At 33.8% G+C, this 21,671-nt stretch overlaps 2 pseudogenes; both read left to right on the top strand.

The window, feature by feature from the left end:
• On the top strand, window positions 1–2,714 carry LOC112000531 (probable O-methyltransferase 3; annotated as a pseudogene).
• A 4,963-nt stretch (window positions 2,715–7,677) lies between these two features.
• On the top strand, window positions 7,678–9,566 carry LOC112000530 (probable O-methyltransferase 3; annotated as a pseudogene).
• The last annotated feature ends 12,105 nt before the right edge of the window (window positions 9,567–21,671 follow it).

The raw sequence follows: 21,671 nt of genomic DNA on the forward strand, positions 1-21,671 counted from the left end.
ATGACTACACGACAATTTGTGGGAGGTTGGTAGTATCCTACGTGCCATCCAACTAGTTTTCAACTTTGTGGAGGTCTCTCATCCGCATTGTTTTTCATTATCTTTTTTCAATTTGTTTCTGACAGTTAAAACATGCCTAGCAACTCAACCCATACTTGCTGGCTTGCTGCCAATTTGGTATTTGTGAATCTGTGATTTCTCTGTTCAGCCAAATTCCGGTAAATCCAAAAGCAAACAATCAATTTGATCTCAAATTTTTAGTTTAGTATGGATGCATGCAACCAACACCGCTCTAGAAGATAAGTTGTGGGGACAAGCTTGGTAGCAGCATTACGTGCCATACTGCTAATTGTCTCACGCAACTTCATTGTTCACTGGTTTTTCAATTCTTTTACCACGACCACGAGTAGCACATATGTTACCTTCCCAAGGCATTATTATATACCTTTACAAAAGGGGAGGGGGTGGGGGGGAAGTTTCTGGTTTTGCAGAATTTTCCTTAAAATTTTCCTAGCTTGCCGCCAATTTGGCATTCGTGATTTCCCAATTTTCCTCATTGTTTAAAAATTCAATAGTACACAATCAATTTTATCGACACAGGACACAAAAACACAACACTATTTTAAAGGACAAAAATCACAACACTATTTCCCTTTGCAACAATGCTTATTTATAAGGTCTAATAAAATTAATTATTTTGAAATATTTATTTTCCTCTTGTTTGAGAGTTTTAATAGAAAAATTATTAAAATTTTCAAATAAGGAAATAAAAATTTTATTCCCTTGTTTAAAAGTTTAAGTGGAAATGAATGTAATAGATATGATGGAACACTCATTGCTTTCAATGATGCCATGGTTAATGATGCCCGCTTAGTCATAAGTGTGGTGACGGATAAGTGCAAGAGGGTGTTTGGTGGATTGGAGTCATTGGTTGATGTTGGGGGTGGCATAGAATCTGCAGCAAACGCCATTGCCAATGAATTCCCGAATCTGAAGTGCACCGTATTGGATCTCCCTCAGGTTGTTGCCGACTTGCAAGGGACTGAGAACTTGATATATCTTGGGGGGAACATGTTTGAAGCGATTCCTCCCGCAGATGGAGTTTCATTGAAGGTAAATCTATTTTTAGAGCTAATTCCTCTAGGTACTTTTCTTTGTATGCGTAATTAATTATAATCTGTTTATTCATTATTTCAAAACACTATCCCATGTGTTCAAATTGCACTAATTAATAAAATGTATCCTCAAGTTGAAGTAACTCGGATTGCTTGAGAAAAATTAAGTTGGACCTCAAGTTTACGTGTTGAAAGCTATTCCGCTCCCTAAGAAATATAGATTTATACATTAAACAGTCCCAAATATTACATATATGCGGTTCTTTAGCCATATTTTTAGCATCAAACTAGCCTAATGTTAAATGCTTTAATTAAATGAACTATTTTAGTCTTTAAAGTTTCAAAAATGAGTAATATTGATTCCATTTAGTTTTGTTAATATTTTTGTATAGAAGTCTAACATAGTAATTCTCTCAAATCTCAAAAAAAAAGTCTAACGCAGTAATAAAATGACATATTTTTACTGACATAAATTAATAAATAAAGAAAAATACAATAGACAGTGGCTTTACCCTACATATTTTATCCATTACAAATTTGCAAACCCTATTTGAGTTCCAATTTCACATTCCCCAATTCGAGCACTAAGCAAGAAAGCTCCCCAATTTCACATTCCACCACCATGAAAATTTTGAATTGCATCACTAATTTGTAAAGCAATATCATCCAATCACTTTTCAATAGCACCATGTGACCCAAATTCAAAATGTATGTCTTTGACAGAAAGGACCCTCCACGTTCTCTAAAAGTACATTCAGAATGCAACACCACAGTAGAAACTCCATAGGCATCTTGCTTTTGTCATGCTCTTGACTTCCTTTCAACAATTATTTCGCAGAAGAAATCAAACAAAGAAGTAAAGATAGATTCATTTTGCTTTTATATTTGGGTAAATAAGTTTCCTTTTTTCCTAAACAGGTAAATAAGTTTCTTTATTAGCCAAACTGGCTTCACTTTATGGCATGCACTAAATAAAACTATAATAAACAATCACTAGGGTGGTATCATCATTGTTATCCAAAGGCAAAATTTGCCAGATAGCTTGTTTTTAGAAAAAAATTAATAAAGTAGCACACGGACGAAGGTAATTAGTTAAAACTGTTTTTGAAACTCAAGTTTGATAAACTTGAATTCCAAAAACAATCTACTTAACTAATTAACTTCAACTACATACTATTTACCATAATTTTTTCTAAAATGGTACCATTCAGCAAATTTTGCCTTCTCCAAAGGTCTGAACTTTGAACCACTTGCGTTTTTGGCGTTTCTTATTGTTATCGTAAATGTCAACAGTTGGTATTGCACGATTGAAACGATGAGGAATGCGTGAAAATACTTTAAGCAATGTGAGGTGCAGTCACAGAAAATGGCAGGAAAGGAAAGGTGGTTATCATTGATATGGTGATTAAGAACTTTAACGAAGATGAGAAGTCCACTGAAACGCAACTCTTCTTTGACATGCTGATGATGGTATTGGTCACAAGAAGAGAGAGAAATGAGAAAGAATGGGCTAAATTATTTTTGAATGCTAGTTTTAGAGACTATAAGGTAACCCCTATATTGGATTTAAGGTCTTTTATTGAAGTATATCCTTATTAAGCTAGTACAAGCTGTGTTGGCAACACAAAATTAGTGTGGTGTACTTCCTTGCATGCAATACGTTTTGAGATTAAGGGTCCGTTTGGATTGAGGGGGGAAGGAGGGGGAGTGAAAGGGAGTAGAGTAGAGTTGGCTGAAAATAGGCTAATTTTTAGTCAAATCTACTCTATTCTCTCTCCCTTCATCTCAATCCAAACGGACCATAAAGGACTCTTGTGCAACACAAAAAATCTTCCATTTTAAATGGACTTATTTCAAAATTTGAATTAAATATTATAAATCTAAAAATGTATCTTGGTCAATTATTGAAAAATTTATATAACATGATCATGTATAATGTTAGATCTAATAAATAAAATTTTAAACCTGAATTATATATATATATATATATAAGATAGAAATTCTACTATAGCCTAATCTAAGTGACATATATATATATATATATATATATTTGTCCCTCCTGGAGACTTGACCCTTAACCTTGCCTCCTACACCCCATAAGCACTTAAACTTGTGGAGTGACCATCGCACTAAGGATGTGCGGTGGTAAACCTAAATTTTTTTTAATGTGCTTATTCATGTTCTGAAATTTATTGTTTTACTAATTACAATAATCATTATATGTATAAAATCATGAAACCAAGTTGAAACAATCTAAATTTGTATCAATTGTTACTTTTCTTTGAAAGAAAAATAAAATAATTTTCAATTAGCTTTCCACCTTAGTAAACTACTAAGTAAATGCATTTAGTTTCATGTATTAAATGTTCATACGTGGTGCAATAAATATTTATGTAAAATATGTTTCTAAAGTAATTTTTTTAAGTGTATATATAACTAATTTGGAATGCTAATTATCAAAGAGAAATATATTTGATTTTTGGAATTCAACATTTCTACTCACTTTTAGTTGTTTGGCCACAATTGAAATAAAAACCAACAAAAGAAATAAAAAATCAAATTTCGCAACCTATGAAATCAATTGACCCATCTGGTAGATTAGTTAGTTGAGTTCCCCCTGTTTTCCTTTCCTTGTATATATGTACACTTAGCCTCTGTAATCTTCAATTGAATGCAATATACAGAAATTTCTCCAAGTCTAGAATCTTTTTTTCTTTGTTTTTCTAATATGGTATCAGAGCAGTTTTTAGCTTCCACTTAAATTTCTCAATTCCTTTTCTTCCCAAAAGTTAGTGATTTTCTTCTTCTTCAAAATCTTGAAGCTTCATCAATGGCTTCCTTCAATCAAGCTTCTGCAATCATCACCATTGATGAATCGCATCCATTTTTTCTTCATCATGTTGAAAATCCTAGTTCGATATTAGTCTCACAACCACTGAATGGAGGTGAGAATTACCCTACATGGGCGCGATCAATGGAGAGAGCTCTTAGGATTAAGAATAGGTTCTGGTTGATTGATGGATCAGCTTCTCTAACTTCAACCATGGTGAAAATTCCTCTCTTGGTTCAAAGCTGGTCATGATGCAATGAAATTGTGGTTTCTTGGATTGTTAATTGTGTTTCTCCCAAGATAGCCACGAGCATGGTGTACCGTAAGACTGCTAGAAAAGTCTGGAAGAAGCTCTAGAACATGTTTTCTCAGGGTAATGGACCCAAGGTTTATCAATTACAGAAGGATCTTGCAAGTTTTTCTCAAGGTGAGCTATCTATGACTGAATACTTCACCAATCTTTCAATTCTATGGGATGAATTACAAAACTATGAATCTCTTCCTACATGTTCTTGTGAGAAGTTTGTGTGTCATATAAATGAGAAGAGCTCAAATATTCATCACAGAGACGTTGTTATGCAATTTTTGATGGGTCTCAATGACTCTTTCTCTCACATTCGAGGACAAATTTTGTTGATGGATCGTATTCCATTTGTTGAGAAAGTCTTCTCCTTGCTGATTCAAGATGAGAAGCAAAGATCAGTTGGGCATGGCAGCAACAATGGTCCTTTTATGGAGTCCACAGCAATTCTAGCTAAGACCATGAATCTTGATTCCAAGACCTTCAAGAAAACTAAGGAAAAGCCTACTTCTAGCCGCTGTGGATTGCGTGGTTACACCTTAAAGAAATGCTACAAACTCCATGGCTACCCTCCTAGCTACAAGACCAAGCCAAGGGCTAATCAGGTTTCATCTTTTGATGCTGCTGAAGAGTCTATTGATGTTACCACTTAACAAGCATTTCCTTTTACAATGGATCAATGTTTGAAATTACTTGCCATGATTGGAGGGAATGATGCTCAGGCCAACACTATTGCCATGGAAAATAATGTTGCTTTCAATCAAGCTTCATACTCTTAGTCCACACCCTTAGCAGGTAATCTCAAGCACTCCATATTTTCTGCTAAGCTTGTGAATAGAACTGCCTTTGGTGTTGAAACTTGGGTCATGGATACAGGAGCAAGTGATCATATTGTCTGTTCTGTCTCTCTTTTTCAGTCTTATACTACTATTTCACAATGTGTTGTTGAATTGCCAAATGGTGAATTAGCATATGTTACTCACATTGACATTGTTAAACTTTCTAATTCTCTTATTCTTGAACATGTTCTTTGTGAACCTTTTTTCTCATTCAATCTCTTGTCTGTCAATCAACTTACTCAAAGATTGCCTTTGTGTCTTGTGTTTTTGTCTCAATATTGTTTCATTTAGGACCTTTCATGTTGGAAGATAATTGAAGTGGGTGAAGTCCATAATGGTTTGTATTTGCTACAAAAGAGTACTTCCAAGACTACAACTTCTTTGTCAAATCATCTTTCCAATCACAAGTCCTTCAAGTTAGCTTTTTCCTCTTATGTTTCTTCTAAAGGCATGTCAATCTTGTGGCATTTTAGGTTAGGCCATCCATCCTTGAGCAGAATGTCTGTTTTAATAATGTTCTACCTTCTTTTTCATCCAAATGTATTGATGTTTGTACCATTTGTCTTTTGGCAAAGCAAAAGAGATTGCCTTTTCATTCTCAAAATAATCTATGTAATGAACCTTTTTCATTAATACATGTGGATGTTTAGGGTCCATATTCTATTTGCACTCATGATGGTTTAAAGTTTTTCCTTACAATTGTTGATGATGCTACCAGGTCTACTTGAGTGTACCTCATGAAAGCTAAATCAGATGTTAAACATCTTTTATTCTCATTTTATAACATGGTTTACACCCAATTTGACACTGGTATTAAAGTAATCAAGTTAGACAATGCTTTTGAATTCTCTTTACCTGATTTTGATAATGCTCATGGCATTGTGCATCAAAAGACTTGTGCTTATACACCACAGCAAAATTTTGTGGTGGAAAGGAAATACCAACATCTTTTGATTGTTGCAAGGTCCCTTAAGCTCCAATCTAATCTCCCTTCTACTTATTGGGGGTGATTGCATCCTCACTGCCACTTACCTCATTAATAGGCTGCCTGTTCCTTTGTTACAAAACAAGTCCCCTTTTGAACTTCTTTTCCATAAATCACCTTCATTTGATCACCTTAGAGTTTTTGGATGTTTGTGTCTTATCTCTACTCCTCTTGTTCATAGGTTGAAATTTGACTCTAAACCTCTTCCTTATGTCTTCCTTGGTTACCCCTTCAATGTGAAAGGTTACAAAGTCCTTAATCTGCATAGTAGGAAGATCACTATCTCTAGAGATGTTATATTTCATGAATCAAATTTTCTTTTCTCTCCTTCTTATAAGTCTTTGTTATTTGAGACACCTCCTTTGTCAATTCCTTTACCTATTTTTTGTAATCCTGTTTTCGATGATTCTTCTAGTTCTAGTATTGTTTTTGTAGACATACCTTTGAATCCAGGGACTCCATCATCTAGTCATTCCTCCATTTTGGTTGGTTCTTTACCAATTTCCTTGCCTGATGATCTTGATCAGTCCACTTCCATGTCAATTGATCATTTTACTGTGTTACCTAATCAGCCTTCTTCCATGTCTGGTGATCAACCTCTTGTGTTGCCTGATCAGCCTACGTCCTTGTCTAATTCTAATTAGCCTGTTACCCTTAGAAAATCTACTAGGGTCAGTCATAAACCAGCTTACCTAGATGCTTACAAATGTAATCAAGTGTCTTCCTAGTGTCATATTCCCTCTAGTACTGCCCATCCTTTGTCTTCCTACTTGTCTTCTCATTGGTTGTCCTCTAAACACTTGCACTTTTGCAATATGATTTCCTCCATTGAGGAACCTAAGTTCTATCACCAAGCAGTCACTTATCCCAAGTGGAGAGAAGTTATGGCTGCTGAAATTTCTGCCCTTGAATCTAACCATACTTGGGTTCTCACTTCTTTGCCTTCTCATAAGAAAACTATTGGGTGTAAATGGGTGTATAAGGTGAATTATAAGTCTGATGGGAGTGTGGAGAGATATAAGGCTAGGTTGGTTGCCAAAGGCTTCACTCAAAAGGAAGGCCTTGATTATTTGGAGACTTTTTCTCTTATTGCAAAGTTGGTTTCTGTCAAAAGCCTCCTTGCCGTAGCTGCTGTGCAAGGCTGGTTTTTATGTCAGCTTGATGTAAAAAATGCCTTCCTTCATGGTGATTTGAAGGAAGACATATATATGGACCTTCCATCAGGCTTCCACATCAAGGGAGGGCTTTTATGCAAACTTGTCAAATCCTTGTATGGTCTGAAACAAGCTTCCAGACAGTGGTTTGCTAAGTTTTTCACTACTCTACTCATGCTGGGTTTTACTCAATCTAGAGCAGACTACTCTTTGTTTACTAAGAAGACTTCTACCTCATTCATTGCTCTTTTAGTATATGTTGATGATATTTTACTTACTAGTGACAACAAGTAGGCATTGGATGAATTAAAGGTTCTTCTTGATCAACAATTTAAATTGAAGGACTTGGGTGACTTAAAGTTCTTTTTGGGTTTTGAGGTAGCAAGGGCTGGAAGTGGCATTAGCTTGTGTCAAAGGAAGTATATCCTAGATCTATTGAAAGAGGCTGGCATAATGGGGTGTAAACCAGCCAAGATTCCAATGGATCCTAATGTCAAGCTCAATAAGTATGAAGTTAAAGCTTTGCAAGATCCTAGTTCCTATAGGAGGCTTATAGGGAGGCTTCTATACTTAATCATAACCAGACTAGATACAACCTTTGATGTGAATTGTTTGAGTCAATTCATGGCATATCCTAGAGAACCACACTTACATGCAGCCAATAAAGTCTTGCAGTACCTTAAGGCAACACCAGGTCCTAGTTTCCTAGAAGTCTAAAAAGCAACAAACAGTCTTAAGATCCTTAGCAGAATCAGAGTATCGAGCCATGGCAGTAGCTATTTGTGAGGTCATTTGGCTCCTGTATTTGCTTAGTGATCTTCAAGTCAAGCACCCTCAAGTAACCCTTCTGTTTTGTGACAGTCAAGTAGCCCTTCATATAGCTGCAAACCCAATTTTCCATGAAAGAACAAAGCATATTGAAATAGATTGTCATCTAGTGAGGGATAAGGTTTTGGAAGGGAATATTAGAATGTTACATGTTAAAACTAATTCCCAAATTGCAGATTTGTTGACAAAGGCTTTAAAGGCTCATCAATTTTCCTTTCTTGTGTCCAAGTTGAATATGGTCAACATTTATGCCCCTCTTCCACTTGAGGGGGGGTGTCAAGATTCTACAAAGAAATATAAAAACAATCATGACAGAAGCAAGGATCAAGGGAAGAAGAAGACTCTCAAGTCTACTGCTTAAACCTACTGCTTAAACGACAATATATATACTTTGAACACTGTGTTAGTTTTATTTTTATACTAAATGTAGCTTCGCATCACTGGTGTTAGTTTTAGTAAGCATGTGGATAACACATGTGTGGTAGTTAGTTTTATTAATCAAGTTTTGGGGGAAATCTAGTAGATTAGTTAGTTGAGTTTCCCCTGTTTTCCTTTCCTTGTATATATGTACACTTAGCCTCTGTAATCTTCAATTGAATGCAATATACAGAAATTTCTCCGAGTCCAGAATCTTCTTTTCTCTGTTTTCCTAATAACATTGAAGCTTTTGTAGGGTGAATTGGTAGTGCAGATATCTAGAAAGAGTCATGGGTTTGCCATGGTTGTGGATGATATCTAGTATACCTAGTTTAGTTTCACATTTAAGGGACATGGAGTTTATGAAGTTGAAAATGTGGTTCCTAAAGAACATGCTACTAAGCTTCTTCATGCTCAAGCCCACATATGGAAGATGGAACTATGGAACCACATTTTCAACTTCATAAACACTATGTCCCTTAAACGTGAAACTGAACTAGCTATACCAGATATCATCCACAATCATGGCAAACGCATGACTCTTTTTGAGCTAATCTGTACTACCAATTCACCCTACAAAAGCTCAAAATGTTTGTCGTGCCTCAAGCGCATTCTGAACCACTCTGACTTCTTTGTTCAACGAAAAATTATTGAAAGTGATGAAGAAGGGTATGTGCTGACCGATGCTTCTAGGCTCCTAATTATGGCCAATCCCTTGAGCTTAAGGCCTTTCTTACATTCCATGCTTGATCCAAATGTGACAAAGTCATGGCATTATTTTAGCATTTGGTTCCACAATGATGATCCTATGCCATTTGATACAGCACATATAAACTTTCCTTTTTTTCAATGATGCTCACTTAGCCATGAGCGTGGTGATTGATAAGTGCAAGAGGGTGTTTGAGGGATTAGAGTCATTGCTGGTTGATGTTAGGGGCGGCATAAGAACTGTGGCCAAGACTGTTGCTGATGCATTCCCAAATATGAAGTGCACGGTGTTCGATCTCCTACAGGTTGTCATGGACTTGCAAGGGAGTCATGTTAGGTCTTGTAGTGCTAGTGTACTGTTGGCTAATTACATCATCATTTGTATCTAATTTTGTGATCTGCAACACGGATTGGAGAAGGGATCTTCAAATGAGCCAACTCTTTGTTAAGCGAGTAATTTATTTGGCTATTTGGCATGTACAGATTGCTTAATCTCATTATCGTTAGATGAATATTGAAGCTGGTTTCATTGTTGATTTTTTGTGTGGATCTAACTTGTTTGGTTGGTGAGAAAGTGTGGGAAAGTTACTCACAATTATATTTAGATGAATATTGAAGCTGGTTTCATTGTTGATTTTTTTTTTCATTTTTTTAATTTATTTTTGTGGATCTAACTTGTTTGATTGGTGAGAAAGTGTGGAAAGTTAAATATAATTTTTGCCAATTTTTTTGTTGTAATTTGCACATGTTCAGATGGGAGTGTGTTTTGGGAGTGAGGAGTGTTTGATTTGTTTTGGCTTTTTTTTTTGATGAATTATGTGTTAGAGTAACACTTGAAAAGGAGGTGGGTTACGGAGTAGTAACGGAGGGAAGCACAGGTGGGTAAAGTGTCAAAAATGAAACCATGAGTGTGTAAGTTAAATTCAGGCTAAACCATAGGTGGGTAATCTATAATTATCCCTAATTATTAAAAAAAAATTATAATCATATCTATCACATGGTCTGTTAATGTCTTAACGAAAATATCATTTTAGTTACTACATTTTAGTAACGATTAATTTAGTTCCTGTAATTTTTAACTTGCAACCAATTTAGTCCATACCATTAACTTACTAACGGAAAATGTTTACGTGGCAAACAGTTTGCATTATTGGGGCACACAAGGCTATAATAATAATACAAAATTAAATAATAAAATATTAAAAATGTCACCTAATCATTTTAATGGAAAAGAACAGGCCATGTCAAATTTATAAAAAAATATATATGAAAAAATTAATTGAAAGAAAAAAAAAATCAAAGAAAATGAATTTTTAAAGCAAAAAATATTCAATTATTTTATTTTCTTTTGTATTCTTGCACTTTCCTACTTACCAATTACAATAACCAGCATGCAAGAAGCTAGACACTAATCACACATGCATTCACACGGTTATCAAAACTTTACATAGATCCAACAAGAAATTGTGATTGATTACTATCTACATATCACCTCACATGTATCTCATGCTGTTACTAGTTGCACACACTCTACAAGTTATTCTTTTCTAAACTTAGTACATGAAATTGTGTGTGAATTTGGTTTGGCCATCCAAGATTATATATTTTATGATTTTGATACAAAATGTATTCATTGGATTGAAAATTTGGGGGTAAAATGTGTGAAAATCTTGTTTTTGAAGTTTTGGGTTGAAAACAAATGTTTTTGAAAAACTTTTAAACTCATTCTCATGCATTTCATTCATGAAATTATATGGTTTGTGTGTTTTCTATATAAAACTTCTACTGTTTTTCAAAAAATCCTATTTTTTAGAATTTCAATTGATCGAATGTGTTTTTTGACCGATTGAAAATCCGTGGATTTTTAATCATTGTTCTCTGCTTGACTCGATTGGTATTCGATCGATGCTTGACCGATCGAAACTGAAAATTTTTCAGTTTCTAAGTTTTTGACCAAATTTTTTTTCATGCATCATTTATGTTTAGAATTCACATGCATTGCATTGTGTGTGTGTGTGTGTGTGTGTGTGTGTTTTCATGCATTGCATTGTAGTTTTGCAGTCATATCTCTCATTGTTTTCACACATAACATCCATACACTTTGCTAAATTGGGTACTCAACTTGATCTAAAAATTGATTGATTAATTTTTGAGTCCTTTGTACATTTTACTATATGCTATTTTTTTATGTGTGAACTAAGGAAAATATTTTTTGAGATATGATGGATAATAATTGTTCAAATATTTTCTCTACTTGATTTGAATTCAAAAGACCATATGTTTATGGGTCAAATAGTGTCAAGTTTTCATTTATTGAAAGAGAGAATATTTGTGTTCATGTTTAACCTCAAATTTTGTTTTATTTTTTTATTTTTTTATTTTTTGAGTTTGGTTTGTCTCTTTTTATTTTTCCCCACCTTCTAAATTTTCCTCTAAACTGTTTTTCTGAAAACTACTTGTTTTGTTTTTCCTATATTTATAGGGGGTGAAACTTGTTTTTAACCTTTGTTGTTAATAGGGGGAGTTGCTTCTATTTTCTATAGAGCTAAATTGTTTTGTATTTCCTTGATTCTCTATTTTCTTGTATCCTTTGTTGCGTATGTTCATTATTTACTCTTTGTTTGAGTTGTCTTTGTCAATATGTGACAAAAAGGAGGAGAAATAGATGAAATGTGGAAAAAGTTTTTTTTTTTTTTTAATTTTTTAAAGGTTTTTTTTTTTAAAATGCTTTGTTTAGGGAGAAAATAAAAAGTTTTTGATGTATCTAACTTAGGGGAGAGTTAGAATTTATTTTTGTTTTTATAGTTGTGTTTCATATTATTGTTTATATGTCTTTCTTTCTACACATGCGTTGATGTGTTTTTTAAGTGTTTTCAAGAAAGACAGGTACATTCTCATCAAAATCTTCTACCTCTTCTTGTAGCTTCTAGGTTAGGAGTCTTAGATTGAGATTTGTGATGTAATTGGACATTTTATTGTATTGGGTTGTTCTTGTATTTGAGAATTTCATTTTGTATGTAAGTTTTGTCATGAATTGCCAAAGGGGAGATTGTTAGATTCTAAAAGTTTGGGACAATTTGCAAACCGTGAGCACAAACTTGTCTAAATATAGATCTTAGAGTCTATAGGTATTATTAGACAATGCTCAAGGTGATTCAAAACCTTTGAGTGGAGTCTCAAAGTCACAAGCAGGTGAGCTTGTGTTGTTGTAAAGGCCTAATAGAGAAGGAGTCTGTGAATTACGTGGTCGTATAAGTAAATTCTACATGTGGTAGCAATAGGATGTTAGTGGTCTAAGTTCTATTGTAAAAACTTTAATTATTTCATAATGGATATGTTTTTACCTTGAGAATAGCTAGGTTCCGTTAGGTTTTCCTGGGTCATCATATCGTGGTGTACTTTATATTTCCGTTTTATTTGCATGATATGATATTATTGTGTTAACCTATAATTAAATAATTTATCTAAGTAATCACTTGATTAAATAACTAGGTTAAACAACTTGTGTTAAGGGGTCTAAAAACGTACAGCTTCCTTTTGGATATGTGTATTATTTTGATAACAGTGCAACTATGATATTAGTGGAGTTATTACTACGTATTATCGGAGTATGGAGAATGATCTTCTTTATTCTTACATTTATAGTAGAGTCTATTAATTAAATTTATGGTAAGATCCACCACGAATGTGAGGAAAAATAGCACAGTTTCCTTATACTTTGAGAGTGCCTAAAAATTGGATTAGTGTATTGTTTTAGATTACTGTGTTTATTTCTGGGCTTTGTGTTTAGTAGGTAAGAAAGTGAATGAACACCAAAGAAAATAAAATAAATTGAATTTTTTTTTTTTTTCTAAAAGAAAATTGATTTTTTAAAATATTTTTCAGTTAGTTTTTTCAATTTTTTATTTGACATGACTTTTTTTTTCATTAAAATTCTTAGGTGGCTTTTTTAATGTTTAATTATTTCATTTTATATTATTATTATAGCCATGTGTGCACCATCAATGCAAACTGTTTGCCAAATAGACATTTTTTGTTAGTAAATTAATGGTAGAGACCAAATTGGTTGCAAGTTGAAAAAAACAAGGACAAAATTGATTTCTACCAAAATATAGATACTAAATTAATTGCGACTTCAAAATATAAAGACGAAATTGGCATTTTTGCCAAATAACTATCCATTGCTTCAAAAAAGTCTACCTCAAGCATGCACGTCTCTTTTTATCTCTGAACTTTTTTTTTTTAATATTTTTTTTAAAATTTTTTTACATTAAACAGTCCCGATTATATTATACATATTACTCCTACATAAGTCTAGGGGTGGATACATGTTGGACTTCCCAAAGATAAACAAAATACGAAGATCATGGGCAAGTCCAATATAAACAAAAAATGTTGACTCATAGAGGTTCCCAAAACAGCCAAACCATTAGCACATTTATTTGCTTCGCAATATATGTGCTTAGCAGATATATGCCAAGTCCTAGCAAGGGTGTTCTTGCAATCAGAGATCAAATTGTTAAGAAGAAAAGAATTGCTAGTAGCAGTAGTAAGAAAGATAAATACCTTAATGCAATTAGTCTCAAGAACAAGATTGTGATAGCAACTGATATTTCAAATGAACCATTTTAATCCTTAAAGTTTTAAAAGTAAGCTCTATTGATAATTCTATTTAGTTTCAGTAATTTTCTTGTATACACCTTTTAGAGAAATAATAATTCTGCATATTTTTAGTGACGTAAATTTAAATTAAAAAAAAACTACAAGGTGGCTTTACCCAACCTATTTCATCCAATCCAAACCCTATTTGAGCCCCAATTTCACATTCCACCCCCCCCCCCCTCAAATTCAATTTGCAATCTTTAAATCTATTGAAAACATGTTTGGTGTCATCAAGTCACCATTGATGAGACCACCAGCATGAAATTTTCCAATTGCATCACCAATTTGTAGAGCAATATTATCCAATTGCCTTTCAATAGCACCATGTGACCCAAATTCAATGATTATGTGTTTGACAAAAGGACCCCTCCATGTTCTCCAATCTTAAGTTGATGTAGGACAGAATCTACTATTTAATTTTTGTAATTATTTAATTTTGGTATTTTTATGTAAAAAAAAAATGTTATTTTAGGTTTAGGGTTATTATTTCTTTGTTTTTAAGTGTTTTTAATGCCTTTTAGGTTAAATTTGGTTCCTGTTTGGTTAGGTATTAATTACAAGTTATTTTATAATATATTTTCTTGCTTGTCAAGTTTTATGAAACCCTTAAATAGGCCTCTAAGTCTGTAAACGTTTTTTAGTATTATTGATATTAATAAAAATTTAGACTTTTGTCTATTATTTCTCTAGTGGATTCCAAAACATTTTCAACCCTCGTGGATTCAAGGGACCCTTGTGAATTCGAGATTATTTTAAGAAGTAAACGTGTTTTGTTTATTGTTTTCTAAAAATAGACATGTTCTGCTTCTTGTTGTTTCTGCATCCCGCATCAGTTGAACCTAGCTCTGATACCAACTGATACGGGATGCGGAAGCAATAAGAATTAGAACACATCTACTTCTAGAAAACAAGAAATAAAACATGTTTGCTTCTGAAAATAACCTCGAACCCATGAGGATTCCTTGAATCCACAAAGATCCTTAAATCCATAAGGAGAAAGGTTTCTGGAATTTACTAGAGAAATAATAAATAAAAGTATGAATTTTTATTAATATCAATAATAAATGAAAAAACGTCTGTAGACTTAAGGGCCTATTTAAGGGTTTCGTAAAACTTGACAAATAAGAAAATATATTCTAAAATAACTCCTAATTAGTACCTAACCATAACAGAAACCAAATTTAACCTAAAAAGCTTTTAAAACTCCTAGAAACAAGGAAATAATAACCCTAAATCTAAAATAATTTTTTTACATAAAAATACCAAAATTATATAATTATAAAAATTAAATTGTAAATTTTGTCATACATCATAAGTGTATGCAACACGAGGTCCACAAAAGACAAACACCGGAGTAGAAACTCTGAAGTCATCTTGCTTTTGATTTGTCATGTACTGGGCATCCCGTTTCAACTATTATTTCACAGAAGAAATCAAACAAGAAGCAAATATTGATTCAAACTACAAAGATTTATGGAATGAAGAGTGGAAAGGCAGTCTCGCTGGCCCTATACTTCTTTGAGAAACATTCCTTAACAATAGATCTCCTTCCCACAAAATTCGACTCAAAAACTTTACGAAAGGGGAATGTTAAGATCAATTAGAAAAATATTATGTCTACAATATTTTTACAATAAATCTTATATGACAAATTGTTACAGGTTATTATTAATGGAGTAGAAAAGTAATTTCAATGATGGAGTTAAATTAAAACTAATAATAACAACCATTTATAATTTATTATGAAAATGTTGTGGACGTAACATATTTTTTAGTTGTTAAAGGGTCAAAGCCTCAAATCAAGGGAATATGAAACTGGGGCGTCATAGTGGTCACCTAACCCCCGTCAGAAAAAAAAAAAAAGGGGATTATTTATATTTAGCCCGTCATTAAAAATAGGTCATCTCATTATTCTATTAGTCATATATGCAATAAATAAATAAATAATAAAATAATAACAATAATAAAATAATGTAATAAGCCACAAGAACGGATTGGGCTCAATTTGAAACTTTAAGACAAATATCAGGGACTAAAAGTACTCAACTTGTAAAATTTAGGGACCAACCATGTAGTTTGGGTAAAAATAAAATTTTGAACTTTATACAAGTAATTATATAGTCAATGGTACTCTAAAATACCTAATAATTTTTCACTTTGTAGTTCATGTTTTAGATTTGAATACTTCTGCTTCTACTTTAAGTCCTTGCCGTTATACTGATTCAACGAACTATGGTAAATACATTTAATTTTACTTGCATAGCAAGCAAATTTTTTATTATTTATTTTTTAAAAGAACTGCTTTGGGCACATGAACATAGCAATTATGAAAATCTATTCTTGCTTAATGTTCATAAGCCAGGCAGTGGACACTCTTTTTTTTTTTTAAGTGAAACGATAATTCATTCAATCATTCAGTGAACTAGCATCCAGGTACAAAGCGTCAAGGGCTGGAGGTGGTGCCTCTTCCAGCCATACAAGTTCCTCATCTAATTGACTAGCATAACGGGTCAAACTATGAGCAATGGAATTAGCACTCCGCTTAATACAACCAACAGACAAACTCCTAAGACCAGCTGCTAATGTGCGAACATCATCATAAATGTGTCCCAATCTAGATCTATTAAGTCGTGGGGATACAATAGCCTTCATCACCGTGGCATTATCACCCTCAATCTCAAGATCCATAAACCCCATGTCAATTGCAAACTCGAGAGCTTTCCAACACGCTAGCACTTCTGCTTCCTCGCTACTTGCCACACATGAACCTCTTGCTGACAAACCAGCCAGAACCTCACCCAAGCTATTCCGGATAATGACTCCAAAACCTGAAGATTTTGTGTTGGCAAAGACCGCAGCATCGAAGTAGTGTTGGCAGTGGACACTGTTTGACCAACGAATATATACTTCAATTTTTTTTTTCTATGTTAGTATGTTCAATATATAGTTGGCGAAGCAGATTAATTAGTAATTTAACTTTTTTTTTTTTTTTCCTAAGTGATGTAAGAAGAGCAAATTGATATGTTCTCCTTTCTCTTTTTATTTGATTTCTCTTTTCTTTTTTTCTACAGATTTTTTTAAAAGAATTTTTTTTTTCTTTTTAAAAAACTTCCTTTCATTTTGTTTTATTTTTCATCAATTGTCCTTCTATTTGGCCGGGCTAGAGAATGGAAAGTAGCCTTCTCTTTTTTTTTTTTTTTTTGATAAACAGCCTTGTCCTTTTCTTAAATTCCAACACTAATAAAGGACGTTAAATTAAATTTAAATTTATAATTTTCTAAAAGTTAAAGTTTTTGGACAATATATAATTTATCAAAAAAAAAAAAAAAAAACTGCCAAGTCTGTAGTATTTGACTTAGATTCAACTTACCCCCTTAAGTCTTTAGAAAGCTTGGTCCACGCACAAGTGAATGCAACCACTCAAATATTCTGAATGATATAAATGGCTTAATCAACCATCTACCTTCAAGCTTACATCCTGTCCGATTAGTGTCCCTTTTGATGCCCAAGTTTCATTGCTTATTGATCCTTGAGCTTGGAAAGTTGACATGATTACACAACCCTTCTCCCCTTCAGATGCTTCTGCTATTTTAAGCATTCCTCTTAGTTTTCAGATTCCATGTGATCAAATGGTAATGGGCTTACACTCCATAAGGGGATTTTACAGTTCATAGTTCTTATAAGATTGCGTTGACTGAGGTGAGTAATGGAAACATGGGGGAAACATTAGACAACCAGAATCGTACACTGTTCTAGAAGACACTCTAGGGTCTCAACGTTCCTAATAAAGTCAAATCATTCGCATGGCGAGCATGTAACACCTTATAATTTTGATACCAATTTAATTCTTATACGTAGGCCTACAATTAAATGGATTTAATTGATTTGGGCTTAAGATATTAAAAATAAGATAATACTATGGTATATGAAGCCCAAGTGAGATGGCATAGGTAAATATATAGACTTATCAAGGTAAATATATGGCCTTGATAAGTTTTTAAAAACCCTAGCGTTTTTCCTCTTAAGTTATACATGTATATACATAAGAAGGTTACTTTTGTTTCAACCGCAACACACTATTAAGATTTTCTTTTCTTCTATGTTGCTATGCATGGAAACTTGCAGGTATGATTTTCTCATGCTCTAAATTTAAGAAGTTTGACTATTCAATAGCTAGCAATTGTCATGAACCTAGACTATCGTTATATTAATAGAAAAATGGCTCCTATAATTGTTATTATATTAGATTAGGAATGGTCAATAAGGCTGTATGTCAAGAAATGGTACTCCACAGGCTTTGAAATTGTACCTAATAGAGTAATAGGCTTGAACCTTATCAATTCAAGTTTGTTACCATGTGAAAGGGAAAAGGTTGCTTTATGGTTGATATTTATCTTCTTATCATCCTTCTAGTGATGTGTTTTCAGCTCTAAATTATTGTAGAAGGTGATGGAAATTTAGACCCCTTAAACAACCAGATTGCGTAGCCTAGATTAATTAGCCAAGTTGTTACTTAGTCAAATTAAGCAATTCTAGGTTAAAACAATCCAAACAATCATATCAAGATATAAAGCAGCGGAAAATAAATAACACAAGATATGATCACCCAGGAAACCACACGGTAAAAACCTGGGGAGGATTTGACCCACCGATCNAAATAACTCCTCAAAGCATAAATTAGAAGAAACAAAATGCATGAGTATGAGATGGAATGCTTTTTCAAAAACCCAAAATTTTGAACCCAATATTCTTAAACAAATTGCAATCAACCTCCCATTATATTTTCTCAAGCAACAAATATGTTGTGCATAAATCTCAAGATATTTTCAAACTTGGTTGGTCAGACCAAAAACACACACTAGCATGTACAGTGTTTAACAAAGAATAACTTGTGTCGTGTGTGATACTAGCAAAAACTTGAGATACATGTGAGGTGATATGTGAATAGCAATCAATCACAAAGTCTACAAAATTCATCACATAGAATTCAAAAGAGACTATCACCTAAAAGTTACATCCTATAACTCCCACATCTCCTAGAACAAAAGCTTGCAATCATGTAAGTTTCTTGTATTTTTGCCTCTTATTTGCATGAGATGGCATTCAGCCTAATAGTACACACCGGTTTGAATTAAGTGAATTGGCATCAAGCCTAATAGTACACACCAGTTTTAATTAATAATTTTGAGGCTACACCTTATGTTCTTTTTGTGCATGTGCTACACTTTCTCGAGCACAGAATCTTATGATATGCACTAAGGTGTTCATGATTGGCTAGTGAACAGTGGTGAGATGGTTATTTATGCCTTTCTCAAAAGGATCAAGTCCGACAGTCAAATAACATGTGACTTCAAGATTAAGACAAAGTGATAAACACCATAAACATCTTTCCCACACAACATGACTACAAAGCTCAAACTAGTAAAGTGCAATAAAGTAAGCTCATCCAAGCTAAACAAGGTACATAAGACATGTTATGTGTAAATAATTGACCAACCTTGTTTTTCAAAAATCAAGAACATTATGTTCAACATAAATTTTGCTTCCTTCTTTTCCTTTTTTTTTTTTTTTTTTTTTTTTATTTAAAGGAAAACAAATAAATCCTAGAATGAAATGCATGAATGTAATGCAATGCAAGTCCTAGAACAAAGAAAACAAAAAAAACAAAGAACAATGGTCACAAAAGAATAGAGCAATAAGCACAAGGACCATGTCAGAAAGACTCAAGTATTTCGAGTCTTTTGCATCCAAAACTTTTTAGATGCACCATGAGCATTGGAGTTCTTATTCACATTTGAGTGATTCCCAACTCCATGATTGGAATAAAGGTTTAACACCTTTACCAATTCACCAATTAATGCCATAGGATCTTGTGCTTGAGGCACAGGCACTTTTGGTTTATTTGCTCTCTTATCAGCTTGAAGCTTGTAACAGTTAGGACGAATATGTCCAGACTTACCACAATAATGACAAACCCACGCAGGTTTACCATGCATCTTGTCCTTAGATTTGGTAGGCTCCTTAGGTTTAGATTCTCTTAAGTCTACCCTAGTCTTCTTAGGTGGTGAAACTTCTACAGGTTTAACTACCTCACTCACAGGTGGTTTGACAGTATCACTCACAACCTCACTCACAGAAGGTCTAGAAGAAGAAGAAGGAACAAAAGTAGTGGAATGTGGTCCAGTATCAAAGATGCTTTCAACATATCCTAACCCAGTTTTATCAGAAGGATACTTTTGAACATTCAGCATGTGATCAAGTTTAGAACTAGCAGATCTAGCAACAGATAAATCATGTTCCAAAGTTCTAACTTTATCAAGCAAAAGCATATTCTCAGATTTAACATTATTCAAAAGTTCATTTGCATCAAACAGTTTAACAAGCAAATTTCTCTTTTCAAGCTCAAGAGAATCAATTTTCTTTAGGCCAAGTTCAACTTTCATAGCATCTTTGCAGCAATTTTGCAAAGTTTGTTATAGGCCTCTTGAAGATCTGCATCTTCAGAGAGTTCCCATCAGAAGGGTTCTCTTCAGCAGATATGCCTTCATTGACTATAGCAGTAGCCGTGAAAGCAATGAAGTTTCCATCCTCGTCTCCACCGGACTCATCATCAGAAACCTCATTATCACTAAGGGTTACAGCCATAGCTTTACCCTTAGTCCTTAAGAATGTAGGACATTCAGACTTCACATGACCATACCCTTGACAGCCAAAACACTGAGGACCCAAAGAGTTATTAGAAGATTGACCAGAATTTTCTCTAGGTTTTTCAAAATTGTTAACCTTAGTGGGATCATTCTTCCTAAAATTTCTAGGTTCAGCAGTGTAAGTACCTCTTGCCTTTCTATTTGTATTCCTAAGAAAGTTCTTAAAGTTTTTGGCAAGATAGGCAATCTCTGTAGCAGAGAGCTCATCATCAAATCCACCACCATCAACATCATCAACTGACTTAAGAGCCATTGATTTGGATTTGTTTACTTTAGGTAGGTCAGACTCATAGGATTGAAGAGATCCTACAAGCTCATCAACAGGGATGGAGTCCACATCCTTGCTTTCAGTTATGGCAGTCACTTTGGGTCTAAAGTCTTCAGTTAAAGATCTAAGAATCTTCCTAACAATCTTAGGTTGATCATAGATTTCACCCAAATTAAAAGCAGAATTAACAATATCATTCAGTTTGGCATAAAATTCATCAAAGGATTCATCATCAGACATCCTAATGTTTTCAAACCTAGAAGTTAATTGCTGCAGTTTGTTTATCTTAACTGCCTTTGTGCCTTCATGCACAGTTTGGAGGATTTTCCAAGCAGTATGAGCAACCTCAACATTAGAGATTCTCTTAAATTCCTCCATAGAAACAGCATTAAAGATAGCATTCATAGCTTTGCTATTGAAGCTTGCTGCTTCTTTTTCAGAAGTTTGCCACTCACTCACAGGAGTAGCGGGCTTCTCCCATCCGTATTCAACGGAATTCCAAACCCTTTCATCAATGGATTTCAGGAATGCTTTCATCCTTACTTTCCAATAGGCATAGTTGTTCCCATCAAAATGAGGAGGAACAAACAGAGAGTGTCCATGCTCCATGACAACAGGGTCAAGGATCACTCAGAGATAAAAAATCTCAAACAAAAAGAGCTACCAAGCTCTGATACCACTTGATGGAAATTTAGACCCCTTAAACAACCAGATTGCGTAGCCTAGATTAATTAGCCAAGTTGTTACTTAGTCAAATTAAGCAATTCTAGGTTAAAACAATCCAAACAATCATATCAAGATATAAAGCAGCGGAAAATAAATAACACAAGATATGATCACCCAGGAAACCACACGGT

The sequence above is a fragment of the Quercus suber genome, unplaced genomic scaffold, assembly GCF_002906115.3.
Source record: "Quercus suber isolate HL8 unplaced genomic scaffold, Cork oak 2.0 scaffold_564, whole genome shotgun sequence".
Taxonomy (NCBI): Eukaryota; Viridiplantae; Streptophyta; class Magnoliopsida; order Fagales; family Fagaceae; genus Quercus; species Quercus suber.